This window comes from Silene latifolia, chromosome 10 (assembly GCF_048544455.1).
Source record: "Silene latifolia isolate original U9 population chromosome 10, ASM4854445v1, whole genome shotgun sequence".
NCBI lineage: Eukaryota > Viridiplantae > Streptophyta > Magnoliopsida > Caryophyllales > Caryophyllaceae > Silene > Silene latifolia.
Window position 1 is genome coordinate 40,702,072 of NC_133535.1, and position 12,892 is coordinate 40,714,963.

The following is a 12,892-nucleotide window of genomic DNA, read 5'->3' on the forward strand; positions in this document are numbered from 1 at the left end:
AATGGCAACACCAACTCCAAACGCCACACCTCTCGCTAGTTCATCTTGGCTCCGATCCTTTATGGATCGATGTAAACTTGAAAAGAATGGGTCAAATTTCTCCGATTGGGATGCCCAACTCAAATTGGCCGCCCAAGGTGACGACAAGCTTCGTTACCTTACCGAGGCCTCTCCACCCGAACCTACTACTAGGTCGACCGCCGCCACTAGGGAAGCATATGAGGCTTACCAAAAGGAGTCCGCCGCAATGAAAAATGTCTTGATATTTGCGATGGAGGCGGACCTCCAAAGGAGAGCCTTTAAAATGGGCAATGCTAATGAGATTTACTCCAAACTTGTGACAATGTTTTCACAAACTCCGTGGATCGTCCAATATGAGGCGGCCGCGGCATTCTTTGATCTCGACTTCAAAGAGGGCCAAAAGGTTAGCCCTCATGTGCTCAAACTCATGGAGCTTGTCGAGACCTTGAAAATTCAAAAGGTTGAAATCCCCAAAGAACTCATTGTAGATAGGATTCTACACTCCCTGTCCAAAGTCAAAGCATATGTTCAATTCCGGGTGAATTTTAACATGCAAGACAAGGATGTGTCTCTTGAAGAATTGCACAAGTTACTTGTGCAAGCCGAGATGGACATGGGTTTAAATGTGAACCCACCAAAAGATGTGCTTAACATAAGCACTAAGAGTAAGGGGAAGTTCAAGAAGAATGGGAGGAAGGGCAAGAAGCAAGCTCCCACATTCACCAAAGCTAAGACTTGTGAAGCTAGCACTTCAAAAATCAAGAAGGGTCCTCTTGATAAATGCCATTATTGTAATGGTATGGGACATTGGAAAAGAAATTGTTCCAAATACCTTGGTGATATTAAGGCTGGAAAGATTACTCCAGTAGGTAAAATGACTATCCTTTCTTTTATGTTTCTAATTCAACTATGGTATTATGATGCAAAGTTGTGATAATGTATCTCCCTTTTTATTGTAAATAGGGCCTCCACCAAGCAAAGACAAGGGAAAGGAAAAGCAAGCATGAGAAACCATGGAGAAGCTATGGATAGCTTTTATGGAGCTTTGCTTTTCATTGTCTTATTTTAAATTATGTCTTGGATTTTTAGAACTTTAAGTTTCCGTGTTCGACATGGAAAGGTATTTTGGATAATGGTTTGTATTTTGGATGATGGTGACTTGGTTTGCAACCTAAGTCACCCGTTTTATCATTTATCCTTTTATGTTCTAAAATTCATCTTTAAATGCTTGCTCTTAGAAACATAAGATTATTCACTTAAAGTGATCTAATAGACAAATATAATGACGGGTTTCATTATATGTCCACGTGCTTAAGGCTTGTGTATGATCATTTATAAAGCGATTTTGAGTCTATGAACTCTCTTAAAGGAATGTCAATCACCAAGTACACATATGAAATCAATAACTGTTAGTCTATCTATGAGATAGTTCTCCTTATACTTCAACATCATTAATTTGTGTCCCATATGCTATCTTTGAATCTATAGTGTATTTATTCTAAAGATAGAGTGGGAGAAAAATGAGGACACAACACACAAGGCAAGATAAAATTGTGTACTTGTGTAAATGAAGATCTACGCAAGAGAGAATGATTTGAATAAAGGTATATCTATTTACATAGTATGCCGAATAGATGAGATCTATGGTCTCAAGTTAGTTCTATATGACTAAAGAGACCAAGTGAAGTAATCATAAGAGTATATTCTCAAGAGATAACTACACGAGGAGACCAAAAGAAAGTTTTGGAAGAAAAATGACTAATGTAAAGTCTTAACAAGTTTTTGACTAAGTTCTATATGATAAATTTTGACCAATAGTTTCAACCTTGAGATTTACTTAAGAGCCTAAATGAATCAAAGTAACATACTAGTTATGATCGAGTTGCAAAGATTGATATACCGATATCTTCAATGACCAAGTTTTAACCACGCAAATGTCATTACTTAACCTCATTATGAAATGGTTAAACCTCCTTCGGAAAGGGTATTTCGAAGGACGTGTTCTATATATTATTTAATTTTAAATAATGACATCGCTACACATCATTATGATATGTGAGAGTTAGAGATTAAAATCTTTTCATAAGGTTTAGATAAGACCACTTCAAAATAGGTATTTTGAAGGGATATGATGGGAAAATATATGGTTTTATCTTAATAACTTGGCAATGCAATTTATATTTCAATTCTTGAAAAGTTTCGATTGAGAAGTCAACTTCGAAATATGTAGAATTGAGTGGGAGTTAGGAAATTCTCATGTGAAGACATGGAATTTAGTGGGAGCTATCATCCTTCGAATGTTTACAACTCATTACTCATTAAAGAATAACGAGCTAATACCTTCCTTCATAAAGAAGCATTTGAGTTTTCAATTCTGGATGAAAATGGACTATGATGAATCCAATTACATCAAGGGATGTTGGATTAGTATTAAGAGATACACATCGTATCAAACATTCACATAGGTTTTTTCATGTATATGAAAATGGAATTGCCATTAGCAGTCATGGTCGTTCATTGAACCTATGAACGATTGATCTCATGATTATTAGTAACTAATGTTTCCGCCATTAGAATAATCATGTACATGTCCAATTATGAATCATATGCATAAGAGCATGATGATTGATTGGTAAGCCATAATAGAAACGTCATGAATTCTCGAGTAGAATCCGATGAGCGATTTCAGTGTTTGACGGAATGCTCTATTATGTGATAAGAGGTTGCACATATTATAGAAAGTTCGAACACACGTAAAGATTTATGGAAATTCTTAACCTTTCAAGCTAGAAAGAGAAATAAGAAGTTTTGGAAAGATACTTAGTTGAACAAGAAGTTGCTCAAAACTAATCTTTCCTAATATGCTAGGACTTGTAAGAAGTGCTAGGCTAATCATCTTGACAAAATTGTTGCAAGATTCTACAAAACATATACCTAGTGCATTGTGTGTGGATGGAGTACTTGATCAGTTCAAGTTATACCATTCACCACAAATTCGTTCGTTATGTGATAATCAACAAGGAAGTTCTTTCAAGATAAAGAACCAAAACCAAGGTCGGGAACCTTGATGTGTACTTGGTAAGATTCATGCTATGAGAGAGAACATGAATGTAAAGGAAAATGCAAGTATAAGAAGTTTGAACACATGGACACATGGCATGTTAAACTTCTATTGCAATCAAGGAGTGTTTACACTTACGATATACATCACAAGGTTGTAATATGATATTGACTACCCGAGTGTGATGTCGACATTTGTCGTTTGAGTTATTATTAACTCACCTTGTACATTGTTATATCCAAACGGGTTGTGGAGACAATTGAACCCCGTTAAAGTGAACATGGATTAACATTGTATTTGCCCATAGTTACTTACATGAGGTGACGTCTCGAAGTGACTAGAGTGTGATGCGATGGATGGCAAGTTCAAGTGCCATAGAGTCATGTGAGATGACTAGTCGGTCACATAGGCAGACTGTTAGGAACATTTTGTCGGGCCTAATGACCGCTTATAGAGTTCTGGCAAATTTATATAGCCTGGTCGTGGCGAGAGCTACTATAGTATTCGAATGAGTCGATTCTTTTGACTAAAGACTGTTCACCTAAGATGGCACAGTTTCAGATTAACTTTGATTTGTGTTACTACGACCTTCGTAAATGGGGTCAAATGGGCATATTTTGGGTTATGATGGCTGTGGCTAGTCGAAGGGAATGAGTGCGATAGGAATTGTCCACCCCTAGTCAGGGTTATAACAATATCTCAGGGCCACTCGAGGAGTAATGAACTGGAAATGCGTGGCCACGCTCGGAAGGTATCTATGATAGATAAATCCGGTCAATCAGTTATTCTCCAGATCGAGGAAACCACTCTCGATATGATCACTTGCAAGTACGACCTGAAAGACACCTTGCATTGAGTGGGAGATAGTAATAGGACAAGAGAATTGGTGACGCACACTTGTCGAGGACAAGTGGGAGATTGTTGGAATATGTGTCCTCCGACAATAATGCGATCACGACTGTTGATCATGATGATCACATGTTTAAGTCTCGTTTTAAGGAATACAATTGGGAAGTAATTTTTACTGTCAACTGGTCAACATATATCGGTAATGATTGGCTGACTAGAGTTTGACATTACTGTCGTACGACGGTGGTGATCAGTTGACCCTCTAGGTCATACCTATAGGGCAACACTCTTAATTGATCATTTAATTAATCGTATAACGTTACGAGTTAATTAAATTACTTGGAAATTGACGGACGATTTTGGAAGTAAAATTTACGTATCAAATTGAAATGTGATTAAATGAGATACGGTCTGAGTAATTGAATTGTATCATTACTCGGATAAAATTATTGTTTAAAGAAACAATTGAAATTGAATGAATTATTATAAATACAATCTGTTGTGATTTATAATTGGTAAAATATTTTGGTACAAGTAATTATGAAATTACTAAGTCGATTTTTGTATATGACGTATTTTTATTAATACGTTGATTTTTAATATGTTAAAAATACATAACAAATTTATGTTACATGTGACATGTAACATATTGACAAATTGACAAAAATAACATGGATTCCATGTTATAAGTGTACCGAAATATGGAAGGGGATTAGGATGATATTGTGTTGATTTTAATTAGTGGAAGACATAATCATTCTTTCATAGCCTAGCCATGCAACCCTAGTTTGCATTGTGAAGGCAAACTAGTGCATGCATTGGCTCAATTTTTCCTTCCCTCCTCTTCCTTGCCCGGTTTTTCACAAGGGAAAAACAAAAGGTTTTTGCCTTATATTTTTCACATACACTACATTCATTAGTGTGAAAATTATTATTCATTCACTCATCAAAAATAAGATTTTTAGAAAGATAAAATTACTTCCTTCCTCTTCTCCTCTAACCGGTTTTAGAGAGACAAATTACCAAATTATTTTGGGTCATTTTTCCACAAGATTAATATTGTACTAGTTCATATAATATTAATTTTAATTAAGAGTAAGCTTTGGGTATAAATCCTAAGGAGAGATCCTACACTTGGATCATAGTTCTTCCATTATAGGAAAGCACAATAACAAGAGAGAAAGGTGATCTCTCTTGTGCCCTTAAAACCGAAATCACAATGTAAGAACATGATTTCTCCTCTATTTTACTCATTTGTTTGCATGCATAAAATCCATCTTTAATTTTATGACAAATTAAATTAAGACATATATGAATATGTAAGTATATAGATCTACTTTTTCTTCAACATCCCCCTTTGGTCCATGACCGGAGGGATAACCAAAGGTGTAGGGGGGCGGAAAGTGTCCGGGTAACCCGTGGGAGCAGGAGTAGAAGAGGAGGAGGCTCGTGAAAATGAGGCATGAGCCCGCCTCGAGGTGCTAGCAGTAGCGGTGCCCGCCCCTATAGGGAGCCTGTAGCTGGGCAAGGGCGGGCGAGCTGCCCCCTGGACAGTGGTAAGGGGCATGATAGGAGGGAGGCCAAGGACAGGGATGGGGCCGCAGATGAAAGAGTCAATCTTCCATCGACTCCGACTATCGACCCACTTCACAGACCTCGCGTAGGCAAGATCCATGAAGCGTAGCTCAGGGTCAATAGGGGCCTCCTCTCGAGGGAAAAGAAGAACTAGGCGGTTGGCGATACGTGTCACCAACCCACCACAAGCAATAGTGGCCAAAGTGCCCTCACTTATAGTCTGAAAGTGAGCGGCAGTCAAAAAAGCGATGTTATAGATACGGGCTACCCGACTTTCAATGTTCAGATAGCCCGCCAAGATAGACAGTTCAATGTTATTCACATTATTTGACTCCTTACGGCCGAAAATGGTATTACCCATTAGCCGTAGAAAATAACGAAAAGGGGGCAAGTGGACGGAAGTCCCCGTCCTCTTAGGCCCGTTCCAGTCACTAATGCAAGACCACATGACTCGGTGAACATCAGAAGTGTCCGAGGTGTTACCCTCGAAATAAAGACCCAAAAATCCAGCAAAGTCGGCTAATGTCAGAGAGTAGTTGACATTGAATAGCCGAAAAGAAATGCAAGGGCTACTCCTGTTGGCTTCAAAAGAAGCCTGGTCAAAAGCATAGGACGAGAAAAACTCAAGGGTCAAAATGTAATAAGTGAACTCAGCCATGTCCACTAGACCCGTCATTCCTGTCCCATTTAGCAGGGACACAACAGACTCAAAACAGCCTAATTTCTCTAAAGTAGGTTTGTGAAGAAAACGGGTGGCTGTTACTTTCATTTTCGTGACAAAAAGAGTGAACTTGGCTCGCTGAGTAGAATTGGAAAAAATAACCTGCGGATAGTCAGGTAGACTATCCGTAGTTGCCTCGATCATCAATGGCGGACCCCGCGGTCGCTTGGGAGCTCCCTGACTGGACTGACCCGCGTACATCGCCTGCTTTCCCTTTGTCATCTTTGCTTCATACAAAATGAACAAAATTAACAACTAGATTCCCATAACCATTAACAATGTCAATTTATGAAACCCTACCCAACAATCAGAAGTTGGAAACCGAATTAGGGTTTCGAAAATTTGGGGAAAATTGCATTAAACACCTCCTAGTTGCTAATTTGTTTCAAAAATCAAGGGAAAAGGGTAGAAAAAGCAATTAAAGCATAAAAATCGACAAGAAACTAGCCCTAAATCGATTTCCCCCAATTCGATTTTTCCGTCTCAATGTAACAATGTTCGAAATTTGGGCATGAAACTTCAGTAAAAATCGAATATAAAGGAGTAAGAAGGGATTAGAGACATACCTTTGACGAGAACTTGAAGATTTAAGCAAGAAAAAACGAGATGAAGGGATGGATTAGCAAGAAAATCGCGAAAAAGGGGGAAGAAAATAGGGTTTGCTTTTGATTTTTCTGATTTTGTGAAAGTGAAAGAATGAATGAAGAGTGAAGCAACACTTACCTATTAACTTGCGTTCTGAACTCGCGCTGTGGTCGATCGACCACTTGACCCGGTCGATCGACCAGTCTTCCTCATACAGCCCTTCTGCCTTTTCGCGTAGTGGTCGATCGACTACTCTACCCAGTCGATCGACCAATATCCCTGAGAAACAGCTTCTGCCCCTTTGTTTCTCAGTCGATAGACTGATGAACTTGGTCGATCGACTGTAGGTACTGGCAACAAATCCTTTTTTTTACGTTAAAATTGCTTTGCCAACATAATTTCCCGTCTTTCTCTCACAAACATTCAGTAAATCACCTGCGCACTTTGCATAAAGTAATCACCTGCAAAAATTTTCAAAGGCGCACATTCTCCGAACCAAGAAATTGCTAATTAAAAGGAAACAAGCTAAAGGTCCTAATGCAAAATAATTGAAATAAAACTGTAAAGATTCTAATTACAAAAGTTTACAAGCCGGGTTGCCTCCCGGTTAGCGGTGGTTTAAGAGGTCCCGCACGACCTTTTTTTACCTCAGTTTGCAGCTTCCAAAATTGGGTCAAAGTATAGTACTTCGACCTGCCCAACGAAATCGTTTGCTCCGTGATAATGTTTCACATATTGGCCATTAACTTTGAAACTTTCTCCAGCAGAGGTCTCCAATTCAACTGATCTGAATTTTGTAACTGCTGTGACCGTATAGGGGCCAGTCCACCTGGATTTCAGCTTACCAGGAAATAAACGGATACGTGCGTTAAAAAGAAGTACCTTATCGCCAATATGGAACTCGCGCTTGATGATTCTCTTGTCGTGCCAGCGCTTTGTTTTCTCTTTGTAGATCCTAGCATTATCATAGGCCAGCAGACTAAATTCCTTCAGCTCATTCAACTGTGTCATGCGTTTCTCACGAGAGAGGTTAGGATCCAAATTCAAATCACATATAGCCCACAAAGACTTACGTTCCAACTCAACAGGTAAATGACATGTCTTACCATAAATCAATCGGTATGGTGACATCCCGATTGGCGTCTTAAACGCGGTTCTATAAGCCCATAAGACATCATCTAACTTAAGACTCCAATCTTTCCGTGATTTAGAAACAACTTTAGCTAAGACTTCCTTCAATTCTCTGTTAGAAATCTCAACCTGACCACTAGTTTGGGGATGATACCCCAAACCTAGACGATGTTGGACACCGAATTTAGTCAATAAAGCACTAAGTTGTTTCTCTTTAAAATGCATTCCCCCATCGCTAATGACAACCCTAGGGACACCAAAACGAGGGAAAATAATCTTTTTAAACAGTTTAATCACGGCTTTTGCGTCGCAATGGGGAGTAGCGATAGCTTCTACCCATTTGGACACATAATCTACAAAAATACGAGGATATATTTATTACCTTGACTGCTCGGAAAAGGTCCTTGATAATCAATGCCCCAGACATCGAAAATCTCAACCTCAAGAATGCCTACCTGTGGCATCTCATGTCTCTTGGAAATATTCCCCGATCTTTGACAAGCATCGCACTCAGCAACAAAATTGCGACTATCTGCATGCAATGTTGGCCAATAGAAACCAGATTGGAGTACCTTTGCCACAGTCCGGGACGGACCATGGTGACCACCATAGGTAGAAGAGTGGCAAGCTTCTAGGATATCCTTCACCTCCCATTGAGGCACACATCTCCGGATAAGACCGTCTGCGCATTCCTTGAAAACATAAGGATCATCCCAAAAGTATTGTCTAGCATCATAAGCGAACCGCTTCTTCTGCTGCCATGAAAGCTCGGGTGGTATCCTACCTGTCACAGCAAAGTTAGCAAAATCAGCAAACCACGGAGGTGGATAAGACCCTGAAGTAGTAATAGCTAACAGACTCTCATCAGGAAAAGAATCATTAATAGGTAACGAATCCTCCCTTTCTGTCAGCTGCAGACGAGATAAATGGTCAGCCACCACACTCTCTGCTCCTTTCTTATCTCTGATCTCCAAATCAAACTCCTGCAGAAGGAGTATCCACCTCAAGAGCCTCGGCTTCGCATCCTTCTTAAGAAAGAGAGTCTTCAACGCTGCATGATCAGTATAAACAACAACCTTAAAACCTAACAAATAAGATCGAAATTTATCTAAGGCAAAAACGACAGCTAAAAACTCCTTCTCAGTGGTATAATAATTGACTTGAGCCTCATCCAGAGTTCGGCTCGCATAGTATATGGCATTCAAAGCTTTGTTCTTCCGCTGTCCCAAAACTGCACCGATCGCATAATCGCTGGCATCACACATAATCTCAAATGGGAGATCCCAATCAGGCGGCTGAATGATTGGTGCAGAAACTAGAGCCTCCTTTAACCTGTTAAAAGCTAAAAGGCACTCATCAAGAAAACTCAAAGACAAAGATCCTTAAGGAGCAATTGTGTAAGTGGTTTAGCAATTTTTGAAAAATCCTTAATGAAACGCCGATAGAAACAAGCGTGACCAAGGAAACTCCTCACTCCTTTAACATTCACGGGAGGAGGCAATTGCTCAATCACCTGCACTTTTGCTTTGTCAACATGTATACCCTTATCAGAAATCAGATGCCCTAGCACAACTCCCTCATTGACCATAAACTGACATTTTCCCAGTTTAAAACAAGATTAACATCAATACAACGCTGCATGACTTTGTCAAGGTTAGCTAAACAATGATCAAACTCATTACCATAAACTGAGAAATCATCCATAAATACCTCCATAATGTTCTCTATATAATCAGAAAAAATCCCCATCATGCACCTCTGAAAGGTAGCTGGGGCGTTACACAATCCGAAGGGCATCCTGCGGTACGCAAAAACGCCCTGTGGACAGGTAAAAGTGGTCTTACTCTGATCGTCCGGATGAATAGGGATCTGAAAGAACCCTGAATATCCGTCTAGAAAACAGAAAAATTTGTTAGAAGCAAGTCTTTCAGTCATTTGGTCAACAAAAGGGAGAGGGAAGTGGTCTTTCTTGGTGGCGGCATTCAACTGTCTATAATCAATGCACATCCGCCACCCTGTCACTACTCGAGTTGGTATTAATTCATTTTTCTCATTTTTAACCACGGTAGTCCCTCCTTTCTTTGGAACTACCTGAATCAAGGGCTAACCCACTGGAGTTGCCAATCGTATAAATAATACCTGCATCGAGTAGTTTCATCACCTCAACCATAACAACTTCCTGCATCTTCGGGTTCAACTTGCGTTAACCCCGTCTCTGTAAGGCTTGTGGCCTTCCTCCACTCTATCCTGTGCATGCAAATATCGTGGCCGATGCCCTTAATATCATCCAAAGAGTAACCTAAAGCCTTCCCCTGTTTTCTTAAGCACACACATCAAAGCGGACATACCGGTCATCATTAAGCTTAGCACTAACAATAGTCAATGGTACTCTTCTCGTATCATCTAGGAAAACATACTTAAGATTAGGAGGAAGTGGCTTACGCTCGTGCGACTTTACCTCTACAAAGACAGAAATCGCTTCAATGGTATAGTAAGTGTTTACCAAATTCTCGTTGGCTAGGTTCAAGAGCATCTCATCTTCTTCCTCCGTGAGCTCGTAGCTTTCCATTGAGGCTACCAAAGCATCCGGCTCCTCAAAGCATTCTCCGTGTATTACACCGCACACTCATCTAAACTGGTTAGATCAGCTAAGGGATCCTTGGCTAAGGATTCCTTCCAATTATAATTAACACCACAACAATATCAATGGAATAACACGTGTCATCATCAAGCAGTTCGGTGGCCTTACGAGCAAGACTAAACTCAATGGTGTCATCCCCTACCTCTAAGGTAATAATTCCGCGTTTGACATCTATTACAGCTCCAGCTGTATGTAAAAATGGTCTACCTAAAATAATAGGTATCTGACTATCCTCAACAATGTCCAAAACAACGAAATCGACAGGAATAAAAAACTTACCCACTTGAACGGGTACATCCTCTAAGACTCCTAAAGGTCTCTGAGTCGATCTATTTGCCATCTGAAGGGTAATATCGGTCACCTTAAGTCTACCAATATTTAGCCTTTCGCAAACAGAGTATGGTATGACACTGACACTGGCCCCTAAATCACAAAGGGCCTTTCCAATTTCGTGGTTACCTATAGTGCATGGAATTGAAAAACTACCCGGGTCCTTTAATTTAGGTGGTATATTGATTTGCGAAAGAGCATTGCATTCTTCCACGAAAGCAACATTACCATCATCATGAAAATTTCTCTTACAATTCAAAATGTCTTTCATTAATTTTGCGTAAGAGGGTACCTGGGTAATTAGGTCGGTGAAAGGAATTGTTACCTCGAGATTCTTGACCATTTCCAAAAACTTACCAAACTTGCGCTCCAGCTTAGTATTCTTTAAACGCTCCGGATACGGGACTGCAACACTGGTCGTAGGATCAGTAACCTTCGGCTTCCGTAAGTTTAAAGCTTCCGTCAAATCATCAATAAGTGTAGAATCATGCAAACTAGTTGACGGATTTGCGTCCTGTACTGGAGACCCAGCCGATCGACTGATAGGACTGGTCGATCGACCAATCACACTGGGCGTGAATAGTTCCTGGACAGAGACTGATTCGTCAGGAACCTCAGTCGATCGGCTGAGGTTGGTGGTCGAGCGACCGCATGTGTTGGGCGTGAATAGTTTCTGGTCAGAAGCTTTTTCATCTGACGCTCCAGTCGATCGACTGATAGTAGTGGTCGATCGACCAGAGGTACTGGCAATTGAGCTCGTTTTTACACCAGAAATTAAACTAGCCTCCTTATCATTTCCCGAGTCTCCTCTTGGCTTATCGGGGCCATCATAAGAAAAGCCACTTCGGAGATTAATGGCATTAATCGTTTCAATTGTCCCTTCACATTTGCTTGAAGAATTGGCGACTTGCTTAGCCTCTATATTCTCCAACTGCTTCACAAAATTCTTTGTGGACTCAATCCCGGCTGCTTCTATTTTCGCCACTTGAGCCAAAAGAGTTCGAACCGTTTGTTGGACCATATAACTTATATGTTTATGTTTTGATGATGTCAACGTGTTTTATATTTCATATACTTGTTGCGTGTAATTGTTTGTTAAGTGTTTTAGCATTAACTTATTACGAGCAACAAAGAGGATTGTGACAATTACATGAGAAGTTCAAGCCCTTGTTCAAGATTAAACAATTCAAAGATTCATTCAAGTATTACGTGAAGACGGAGTTTGTCTAACGAATAATCAAGCTTGGATGATGATGTAGCCTATACTCGAAGATCTCCTTGAAGATTAGAATAGTATAGGTGATTATCTCGTAATGGTCATCAAAGAATGAGTTTCTTAATTAGTAAAGTTATAGTTTTGCAGCTATAACATTACTAGTAAAAGAGCTCAATGTTATAGCTCTTCTACTATAACATTGAAATGCTGAGTTTTCATACACGACTTTGAAATGGTTCGAAAATTGTTTTACAATTTCTTAAAGTTTATTTTATATGTTTTAATAAAAGTATTTATGAGTTGGACTTTACTATCAATTAGGGTTTCCATATAGCCTCTCCTAAAACCTAAATTCAAATTATATATTAAGATTAGGGTTTGCATGATTCACGAGTTTATGAGCCGTGTTATGCGTGTTGCCTATGAGATATTAGGTAAAGATTTTATTCTATAATAATATCTTTACATATCTTATATCTTACTTAATATATTTGTTTATGGTAAAAGATATTCTTGTTTTAGGAAATCTTATCATAATCTTAGAATTTATAGTAAAGATTATATTTGGAAAGATTATATTCTATCTTTTAGAATATTCTTTATTATCTTTTATGGCTTTTAGGAAAGAGATAATAAGAAGATATAATTTGTAATTATATCTTATTATTTCGGCTATTAGGGTTCTTGTAGAAACCGTGTAGCCTACATCTTTCTTGCCTATAAATAATTTGCTATTTACGACATCTAAAATAGAGACCTTAA